This window comes from Aphelocoma coerulescens, chromosome 27 (genome assembly GCF_041296385.1).
Source record: "Aphelocoma coerulescens isolate FSJ_1873_10779 chromosome 27, UR_Acoe_1.0, whole genome shotgun sequence".
NCBI classification, from domain to species: domain Eukaryota; kingdom Metazoa; phylum Chordata; class Aves; order Passeriformes; family Corvidae; genus Aphelocoma; species Aphelocoma coerulescens.
In genome coordinates this window covers 3509334-3520863 of record NC_091040.1, presented here as the reverse complement: position 1 = coordinate 3520863, position 11530 = coordinate 3509334, and positions in this window count along the sequence as shown.

Below are 11530 nucleotides of genomic sequence, written 5' to 3'. Positions count from 1 at the left end.
TGGCTCAGGCTGCTCTCAGGCTGAAACCATCAAATGCCAGTCAAACCAGAGCCATCCACTGGGTGGATTTCCCCACCCAGGCCAGTGGATCGAAGGTGGACTAGAAGAGGTCACTGAGGTCTACGTTACCTCCCCCTGGGTGGCTCCCAATCCTAAATTACCTCCCCCTGTTCCAGAAAGTTCTCCCTTTCTTACTTATTAATTGGTTCCCTGTTATGACTCCCACCTCCCTGTTTTCCCCATTTGTTCTGAAAAATTCTATCCTCCCCTCTGCTTGTACCCATTGGTTGTTTTCCCTTTCCCTCCATCCCCCCATAAAGGGGTGTGCCTGCTTCTTCTCGAGGCTTTTTCTTGTCCCTGGACCCTCCTGCAAATAAACCTGTTGGAACTCACAGCAGAAGCCCCTCCCGCCTTCTTTGCCTCCAGGCTAACGCGGGTCTAATCCATCGGCTACAAGCCCCCGGTTGCGTTAAGCAGAAGAGCATCGGGCTGAGACATCCCCTGCACTCAGTGGAAGCCCAGAGAGCTCCAGCTGCAGCCCAGGGAACACCAGGAATGTGCCTTTGCCCTTATAAATCTTTCTGACTCGCTCTCATCTGTGAGGTTGGCAGTGGATGCAGAGTGTGGCAATCCCTACATTTGGCAGAGCTCTTTGCTACCTGCAGTGTAACTCCCAAGCAAGCAGGCTGCAATAACACCGGGTATTTATTCAGCTGGGCTTCTCCGGTGTATCCTGGGGAGGAAAGGTATGTTCTGGCCTCTTTAATCACTTCATTCTTTGCTGGAGTAAACAAGAGGAGCCACAGGGGGTTGTCTTTGCTTGTGAGGTTCTGCTGTGCACAGGGCTTGCTGCAAGAGACACCTTCACTATAAGAGCACCAAGTTCCTGCTCTGGAAGGAGGGAAAGATGAGCTGAGGGGACCACAGATGCTAGAGGGAATCCAAAAAAAGGACAGAATAATGGCCCAAACAACTCCTTTCCATCCCTACCAACAGCCTAAGCACCATCTTAACTGGTGCACCCTGTGCTGCATCCAAGGTGGGACATGTTTGCTATCACACAGGCTCAGAAAAGGATGGGATCAGTGGAGTGAAAGCTCAAAGCAACCCCGGGCTCTGCTAAGTTACTGATATTGTAGAGTCAGGCCCTGTGCTCCACCATCCCAGCAACTTTCAGAAGGGGCCACTGCAGCCTCTTCTGAAGGGAGGTGCTCTGAAAAGGGGAAAAGTGCTGCAATAACATGAGCAGAGAGCAGAGTTCCCTTGAAGTATCTGGCCAACACATTACCATGAGTTTACACTAAAAACTCTGACAAACAAGGAATTGGTAGGTGCTTTAAAATACTGCCAGAATTGGCTGGGAAATTTGTGGTTTTTTCCTTTCTCATAAGCCCTGAAACACTCTTACATGCTGACAGTTATTACAAGGAAAAATAAAGGTTTATTTCAAAACTTTGGATTATTGTTTTTATTCTGAGCTACTAAGAAAGAGTACTTTCAGTTGAGTTCAGAGCTGAGGAATTTTTCACTGTTGCTGCCCTTTACACAGAAGGTGAAGACAAAAGGAAGCGTGGGGTCTGGCTGGGCAGGCAGAGGTGCAGGAGTGCCTGCAGCTGCAGCAGGATGTGGCCTCTGATCTGGTGGGACGAGGCTGTTCCTCTGCATCTGCTGCTCAGGAGCCTCATCACCCCTGCACTCCAAAGCATGCAGAGCTGCCCCCTTCCCCTTCTCCAGGCAGGGCACATACCTTGGCCAGTGGCATGTAAAGAATCAAGTGTAAAAGGACAAGTGTCTTTTGCCAATATTTACAGTCAGGTTGGTTGCCCCACATAAATATACCCAGAGTCAAAATAATTTACTCCTTCAGAACAAAGAGTGGACTATTCTATGAGGCACATTTACGTGATTAAAATGGCTTTTTAATAGTGAATTTAAAATTAATTTCATATATAATACATATTATGTTTGTCTATCTTTAGGTTTGCAGTATGACACACAGTTTGTCTGGCAAAGCAGCATGAACCCCACCCCAGCAGGGGCTTCACTCAGAAAATGTCAAGTGCTGTGAATGGATCCCTCACTTCTTCCCCTCACTAAGTTCTCCCTGGCAAGCCCACTTGGCCAAACAACAGGACTAAACACTTCTTAAAGAAAAGAAGGTAAAATTCTGATAAAGTAGGATCCTCTTTTCAGACTCTCAGAATCCGAAGTTTTAATATAATGATTACTACGGGCAGAAATATCTCAGGTCCTGTAGCTCAATGACCTTCCAATCCCACGGCAGGTTCTTCAGAAAATAATTTTTCTCAAATTGTAATTCCATGGATTTTTCTTGCCACTTTTAAAAAGAGCAGAGGTTACACATGTTTTTCACACAGTCTTCCAGTGCAGATAAGCTTTCTCCCCCCATCCCTTTTCCACTTATATGTAATAAAAAAGTCAGAGGTAGCAAGTGGAGATAAAGGCAAAAAGGGCTAAGTGTCCCTGGGGACAGATTTGCTGTATTACTTCCAATACTTTTAAAATTGAAAATGTGAAAACACACTTGACTGATACTTCTACTTCTACATGGATATTCTTAGCTTCTTTACTGTGATTTATATGCAAGAATGAAGTCTATATTGATTGATCAAGACCTAGTTCTGGATAACGAATTTTCCTAGACACTAGACTTATTTTGCATCACTGAATTTCTCTCCATTTTTAGATAAGGAATGGGGATGGCCTAGCATTAAAAAAAAAAATGAAGTAATTGAATCAAATTAATCTTAGATGGAATTCAATGCATAGCATATTCTGAATTTTCTGATTTTCAGGAGGTCTGTGTTAATAACTTCTTTCAAGATGCTTTTCCCAGTTTTGTTGTTATTGAATGATGTTCCTGGGACTGTTGGATCCCTGCTTAACGTCTCAGGAAATTGCACTGATATGGCAGAAGAAACAAGGCAGAGATTCTGCTTTTTGTCTTCTAGTCTTAACAATCAATCAATACTGGACAACAGAAAGCTGATTTTTGGACCTAAAGAAGAATTCTATGAAAAATGGGTTAATTTTTGCCCCCAAATTTGGGTGCCAGAAACCCTTTCCTTCATAATGCACTCCTGGGTCTATCAGAATCATCTTCTGCGCTGTCTCAGGCTCAGGATGCCTTGCTAAGCATTTTAACTTCCTTCTTTGGTACCGAAAAGCTGAGTGGTAATTCTGGACTCACCGTGAATCCACTGCTTGGCAGGAGGAGGAATCAGTTCAAGATCTGGCGGGATGAGCCTGTTCCTGGAGCTGGACTCCCGTCATTGCTGGATACTCCTCAGTCCTCTGCTGAGAACTCCTCAGGTGGCTCTGAACACCCTCCCGGTGCTGCCGCCGCATCTTCCCCACCCCGTTGTTGGAAAACGATACAAAACTTAAATTTTTTTAGTAACTTTATTCAGTCTTGTTCGCCTTTGCCTCGGGGGAAAGGAATTTTAAGTTTCTTTTCAAAGGACTGTTTCAGCACTCGAGGCCTGAGGAGCTGAACATTTCAACAGAGTGGGAGTAGCACAGAAGATACACAAAAGATAACGACCATTAATGACCATCAACTTCAAATCCCTGGCATGGTCGGGGACACCTGTTCTGGGAAAAGATTGATAAGAGAATGAAGAATGAGAACCTAATTAACATTGAAGGCAAAGGCATCAATAACCAATAGGAAAGGAAATACTAAGAACTGTGGAACTTGGGACCAATGAACATCGAACCAATGAATTTCTCTGGGTTTTGGCTGTATAGGTACATGAAAAATCAGTGACAACCTTGTGTGATGGAAGGATTTTCTCTGCACACCCACGCCATGTGTGGATGAAATTATTTCTATTGCACACCCTGGCCAGAATAAAGTAATGCCTTGATTCTCTAACACTAAAATGATTGTCGTTGGAGGGTTTTTGTTTTTCCCGCAGTGTCGGTGACAGCATCTCCCCGGTGCTGCCGCATCCTCCCTGCCCGGCCGCCCCCTGCTGGGCCTCAGCACCTCTGGCACGGCGGCAGCTGAAGGGTTAAAAGTCTGCTCCGAGTTTTGTGGCTTCTTTCCAAAAGGTTTCAGTTAACACCAAAGGTCTCCTTAGAGCTCGCTCACTTTAATAGATTTTTCCCATTGAGTTCTCACTTTATAGACTATCATTTCCTTTTCTGCAGGGGAGCTATTTTCTGGGTCACTGATCCAACCAACTTAAAAGGGATTTCATTGATTAGATTTTATTGGTGGTTACTTCAACCATAATGGCACAAGTTGCTAGTACCTGCTAACAGCTGTGGGTCTTGCTTTGGTACCGTGGCTCTGGACACTCTTCTGCAAGCGAAGTTCCTCTCTCCTGCCTTGATTGCTTGCTAATTACTTAGCACCTTCTTTACGCTCTTATTACCTCAGTTGCTTTTGTCCTTTTGCATTTCAGTACCCCAGGTCAGCTGCATGGCAAAGTGCTCCTGACAAAATCCCCTATTTGTTGAGTGTGGCACATCACTCCTCTCATTTTTACCTCTGGTCGTCCCTGTAGTCACACAAATAACCTCCGACTGAAGCACTGTACTCCAGCCAGCATCGTGCAGACAGATGAAGCTGGGAGATCAACACTTCCAAAGCAAAATGAGCGGGGTGTTTTAAAGAAGGATTTTTTTTTTTTAAGTGAAAAATTACCTGACTGACATTGGAGGGTCCTCCCTTCACACTCTTGACTTTTAATGCTTCACACTGCTGTGTTTTCCTAAATGAAAGAAAGATTGGTAGGTCATGTCTGTTAGAAACACAGACTGGTAATCAAGACAGGCATTTCTTCAAGTGCCTTACAAAAAGGTACAGCTCCCTTTTGACTCCTGATCAATGCAGACTCCGTGCTCTAAGTTGTCTAAGTTGTTTTCTCAGCATTGTATTCTTCATGCTGCTCAAGCTGTGTGATTCTCTTCCAGGCTTTTCCCTAATCCATAACACTGTGCACAGCGATGGCCTCTGCATCTTCCACTACCTTTGTTTTAAGGGGTACCAGGTAGAATTTGAGGAGAAATTGCTATGATTTCTGCCATTAGAGCAATGAAGGTGCCAAACTATTATAAGAAAGCAATTACTATGATTATAATGACTATAACCTCCATTGCAACAGAATTTAACCCAATACCTTCCCCTTTGTGGTGTACTCTGCAAGCTCTAATTAATGGTTGCCAGTGTCTATGAAAGATACCTTGCCCCTCTGCAGGTGAGAAACTGGGGCACAGAAGTTGCTGGCTCACCCAGATCCAGACAGAATTCCTGCTTGTTAGTGCCTGCCCCATTGCTTCTGTCAGTCCCAGACACTGGTGAGCTGCACACATGGTCCTCATCTGCTCTCGGGGATGCTCTCTGTGACACCACGTCAGTCAAGTTTTTTGGAATGTTTCTGAGTTTCATGGTAGTGCAGGGAAGGGGAAGTACCCCAGTGAAAGTACAAGCCATGCTGAAAAATTAAGCAGAAGAGGTGATACTATGTAGTGTAAAAATCTGTGAGTACCAGTGAGTGAAGAGTCCACAGATTTTAAGAAAATGACACTTCAGACCAATAATGCAAGTGATTTTTAACTTGCTACTTCTAGATTAGTTTCCTTTCCTCTGACACAGCTGTTTCCTGGCTAGAAGCTACGTGCTTCTCTGTGCTAAACCAAGTGCAATGGGCTTTTATGGGAAAGGATACAATTTTCTTCCAGCTTCTTTAAAACTACACCTGACCAACAGCCCAAGGGGGTTCACAGCTTGTTGAGCACTTTCAGAAAGGAGCAGGATGTCAGTGGCTGGGCTGGTACAAACTGCCTGGCTCCCTTACCAGTGCCAAAGGAGCAACCTCTCTGCTTCTCTCATTTCTGGAGCCCAGTCCTGGAGCCCTTCTCCTTCCTGCATCACTGTCATGAGGAGCACTAAATGTAATCTTGTAGCATCAGGCCATGGAAGCTGAAGTACAGAGAAATTCCCTATCATTCTCTTTGCATCCCTTCACAGGATACAGGAAATAGGAGCTGAGGGTGGCAGCCTACTGCTCATTCACTTTTCCCTACAAGACGTGGCCCTTTCTCTGCACTTCATCTCCTGAGCAGAGATCTCTCTATTTGCTCTCACAACTGTCTGGGTACATTATAGCAATATGACAATCAATTAACTGCACACTCTATCAGAATAAAGAAGCCACCCAACCTTATATAACTCTTTTTAATTGTTTTCTTACATTATAGCATTTTTGCTAAACTTATTCTGCCATAATTCACGTAATTTAATTTCTCAAAGTGCTAATAAAATAATTGCTTCCTTCCTGTAGACAGAGTGCCTGAACTGTCTTCTCTCATTCAGAACATTATAAAAAGTGGCTGCCATGAATGCTTAAAAGGACTGGTTTATTCACAAGACTTGATACAAAATTGTTCTTTCCAGAGTCCGTGTTGTGTCTCAGACGGCCACAAAGGTGCAAGAAACCTACCCAGACACTTCCTTGCATACTGGGCCTACCTGCACCTAGACTTGAAAAGCATGGCAAGTCTCATGAGCAAAGTTCTATGGGCTGGTGGAAATCTCCTCTCCTATTGCCCTTACACAGCAGCTTGAAAATAGAACACAAAATTCAGATTACAAGTTATTAACTCATGCTACCATAGCTCCTCTTGCAGAGAGAGACTGAACAAAAGTAACGTTTGTGATTTACATATTTAGGCTTGTCAGGAAGACACTCTGTGCATTCCAAACTTTGGTCAATTAGCCATGTCTGCAATTTAGATTTCCCTACACTTCTGCCTATTACATCCACCCTATTTCTGGGAATATGGACTGATTAGGCCAGATCCAATTTTGGGGCTTCATTGGACACAACCTTTCTTTTCTGTGCTTTTTCCTTCAAAATGAATTAGGATGGGGACACCTCCAAACCGTGGAAAGGTCCCTGGGGGTTCTGGGGGGTGAGCAGCAATATGAGTGACCTGAGTGCTGCTGCAGCAGAGCAAAGGCACTGGGCTGCACCAAGCAGGGCAGCACCAGCAGAGCCAGAGCAGTCACTGTCCCTCTCAACACTTGACAGGCCATGCCTGGAATACAGTTTTGATCCCTGCTATACAAAAAAAAAAAGACGTGGACAGGTTGGAAAGGGTCCAGAGAAGGGCCACAAAGGCTCTCCAAAGCCTGGAAAGCTGCCACACGAGGAAAGGCTGAGAACTGGGTGTTTTAATTCTTGAAGGGAAAGAAGGCTTAGGGGAAACCTTGTGACCGGGTTGCAGTGTTTTGGTACCAGCTACAGCAGCCAGAATGCTCAGTGATGGGCATGTGAGGAAGTGCATATGACCCACTTAGAACTCACATTTTCTGCTTCTGCCCAGCACCCCTCTGGAGTCAGATGGTTAACTACTCAGCTTCACACTCTTTTAGCAGTCTTGTTGATCACATTGATTTGGAAAAGCCTCATTAGGATTCTGGCCTAAGTCAGACTGGATGGAAGATTGCACATAGTTCAAAGGCAGAGCCTTTGCCGACAGCCTCATCAGCTGCAGAGGCTCAAAATTCCATAGCCTGGACAAGATTAACAAGAGGCTGCTGCAGTGACAGCAAAGCCAGCACTGATAGGTCAAAATGTCACCAAAACATATCTGATAAAAAACCAAGTACTAAGAACTGCTTAACCTGGGACCAATGAACATTGAGCCAATGAGTTTCTCTGGGTTTTGATGGTATAAGTATCTGAAAAATCTAATAAAATTCACGTGTCATAGAATGATTTTCTCTGCACACCCCAGGCTATGTGTGGATGAAATGATTTCTGTTGCACATCCTGGCCAGAATAAAGTAACGCCTTCATTCTCTAACATTAAAAGTGTTGTTGGAGAGTTTTTTTGTCTTTCCCACAGTTTTGGTGACAGCAAGGGCTTGACCCTCCCTCAGAATTTCATGCCAAATGCAGGCCAGTATGGTGTGTGCTCCTGAAAAGCAGCAGAAACACAGACAAGGTGAAACCAGAGAGAGACTCTGCAGATGCAACGCCCAGCCCCTTCTTTGCACACTGCCGGTAGTGAGGCTGAGTTGGAGCTGCACACGAGTGCTTGGCAGGTGTTTACAGTGGGTATTTCTGTGTTTTCTTAGGTATTGCATCACCTTACAAGGCAAAGCTGGCTGCTAACAACAGGCAGACTCAGCACCTTACTCAGGATATTCCTGTTCAAGGAACAACAGGGTATGGAAGAGCAGCTGGGCTGATTTCATGCCTGATGTTAAGAAACCTGAGCTCTTCATCCAGCTGTTTATTATTATTTTTATAAAACTGCAGGTCTGTTCATGCTCCATTCTACAGTACAGAGAGGTTTCTTTCAACTTCCAGTGTGTCACTCTCTAAGACATTTGTAATTTGATCCCGTCTGTGTCAGCATCCATGTCTGAGAGCTTTACATCACACCGACCACAGCTGCTGGGGACTGCAGGGGATGCATCTGAAATTCAGGGTTGGGTTTTCTCAAACCCATACAAAAAATGGAGACAGCTAAATCTTAGGGATGGACACAGGAGGGGGATGAGGCACAAAATTCAATTGGTAACTAGGACAATAAAGTGTAAGTCCAGGGAAGAAACACCTCAGGCAGTGTGTGTTACAATGATGGAATAAATCTGTTGCTAATACTTTATAAGCAAGAATCAGCTCTCTGGTTTATGTATCACTTCTTAACTCTTCACACACTGCACACCTCAAGAAAAAAAAAATAAGACAAGGCAATTAATCGCCCTGAACATTAATTGGTCACACTTGATTAGCCAGCCTTTGAAAACAAATGTGACATAGAAATAGAAAAAGTCGTTGATAGTAGTGATAGCACATCTCTGTCAGAGAAAAAAAAATAAAAATGGCATTACTGTCTGGTTAGTACAAATGGCAATGAGGTGCAGAAAGGATCACCTGGCTTTCTAAACTTCTCAGAGAGGACTCTGGGTGCTGCTGGATCAAGTAGTCCAAGATTTTGTCAGCAGTTTATATCTAAAGGATTATATAGGTGTAATTGCAACTTTATACAGCTTTGTCCCACAGGATTAAGGATGGTAAATCAAATATATTAATATAAAAATTAATGATTTATTATGATAATGATTAGACTAAAAGATCTTAATCAGAATTATTTACTACATAGCATGGATAGCTATAACTTCTAGTGCAGTATAGTGAACTATTTTTGAAACAATACTGAAGAAACAATATTAAAGCTAGCCAAAACAATTATGAAGTAGTAATTATGATGTTGCTCACCCAGACCTACAACTCTTTCACTCAGCCTTTGAGGAGTGAGCTTGAGAGTCATCCCCACTCAAGGAAGGGATTTCCACACACACCCAAAGGTGTTAGAAGAGCCTGCTGTCAAAAAGTAGGACTGGGCTTTTGCAGTATAAAATCCCCGGGCCATCTGTCAGCTCAGCAGATAAGTATCTGTAGTGTCACCCGTTGGTTTCTTTATCAGGTACTTTACCAGCTCTGCCATGTATTCATCTCACTGGCAGGGTGTTTAACCTCGAGTTCAAGAAGTCAGGCTGGTTTCAGCATCATTCAACACCAAAAGCAGTGTGAGTCCCACCCTTCTCCATTCCCCACTGACAGTTTTGCAAATAGGGTGAAGTTTGAGTTGTTTTACCCCCACTCCAGGCAGAGCGTCCTGCTCTGTGGTGATGACTGAATGATGAGTCCACCACTGTTCTGGGCAGCCTGTTCCAACGTTTGACAACCCTTTCAAAGTAGAAATTTTTCCTGATATCCAATGGAAACCTCCCCTGCACAACTTGAGGCTGTTTCCTCTTTGTCCTACCACTTCTACCTGGGAGAAGAGATGAGCCCCCACCTCACCACAAGCTCCTTTCAGGCACTTGTAGAGAGTGAGAAGGTTCCTCTGATCCTCATTTTCTCCAGGATGAGCCCACCCAACTCCCTCAGCTGCCCCTTATCAGATTTGTGTTCTAGAGAGTCTCTAGTCCCTCTTCACAGAGGAGTGAAATGACAACTATAATGAGATTTAAGGCTCCTCAGACTTCAGCATTCCTGTTCCTGCCACTTGGATGGGAAATTAGAACATCACAGAGGAAACAGATCTTACAGTAGAAAATCCCATCCTGTTTGGAGTTCAGAGCACAGCCAGGGATTGAAGTCAGATCTCAGTAACAAAGTTTCTATTCTATTCTTAACTAGGAAATAAGCACTAATAACTGAGAGTCAGACTCCCGTTTTTGCTGTGATATCTATAGGCAAAAGTGCAAAACATGAGTGTGTTGACACCTAGACTTTGTAAGACAAAGTATGAATTGCATAACAACAATCTAACCAGGAGAAATATTCTCTTACAGCTGTCTGAGAAAACTGGATTAACAGCCTGACTAGACTGCTGCAAATTATATGGAGCAGAACCACACATGTTAACTGTAGGAAGTTTACATCCAGCACCTGGTCCCACATCCCCAAACATTGTAGACATGGTTAAATGCAGCACTGGAATTCCAGCTTACTCTGCCTTGAGAAAATCACTGAAGTGTGTGAGTTAATCTGAATTTTCAGTTTTACCAAATTTGTTTCTGCTCCATATAATTTGCAGCAGGCTGTTCAGGCTGTTAATCCAGTTTTCTCGGACAACTGTAAGAGAATAATTCTCCCAGTTAGATTGTTGTTATGCAATTTATACTTTCAGTGCCTTACAAAGTCTAAGCAGAACTGTGTGTCAGTCAGGTTTACTGACACAGTAGCCTGTGAGCATAAAGATCAAAATATATACTGACTAGATATTTAAACTTCACAGGCACCCTTTCACAGTAAGCAGAGCAGTACAGCAAACTGGGAGGGGTGAGCTGTTGAGAAAACATCAAAAATGTACAATTCATTTAGCCTTATGGATAACTTTCCCCTTTTTCTCTTGAGTACCTATTTCTCTTCCAGGAGATGACAGCCTATGAATGATTATCTTATTATCACCACGTCCCACCTGTCACTAATATATTTTGGGGAATAAATAGGCTTAATAAATGTTAAATAGCATCTTGGAATTTTAGAGGCGAAATTTGGGGGGAAAAAATAACTGGGTGCATGCACATGGCCCAGGAGTCAGCACCTGGCATCTGGAAAAGCAAAGCAACTTTTTTTGGTGTGCAAATCCCAAGACTAGATTTTTTTTTTTTTTAATGTTCTTGTCCCTTAGCATTTGTATGAGTAAAACTGATTTCGACAGCCAGGGCTTTAGTTATTTTCGTTCCAGCTGTGCGTGTGTGAGATTTCTTCCAACTCCTGTTGAAACTTCCTCACAGCAGAGCTGAACATACCTGAAGGGTGTTTGAAAATGACTGCAAGGAGCGCTTGAAAGCGACTGCGATGTGCGCGGGAAGGGGAGGCCCGGCCGAGCGGGGTCCGGGCGTGCGGCCTCGCTTGAATGAACTCCGGGAGAATTCTATTTTGTTTATGAATGGGAGCTCCGCCGTGAATGAACAGCGGAGCTCTGCGGTGTGATTGGTCCTCCGGGGTGAAAGCCACGCCCACTCCCG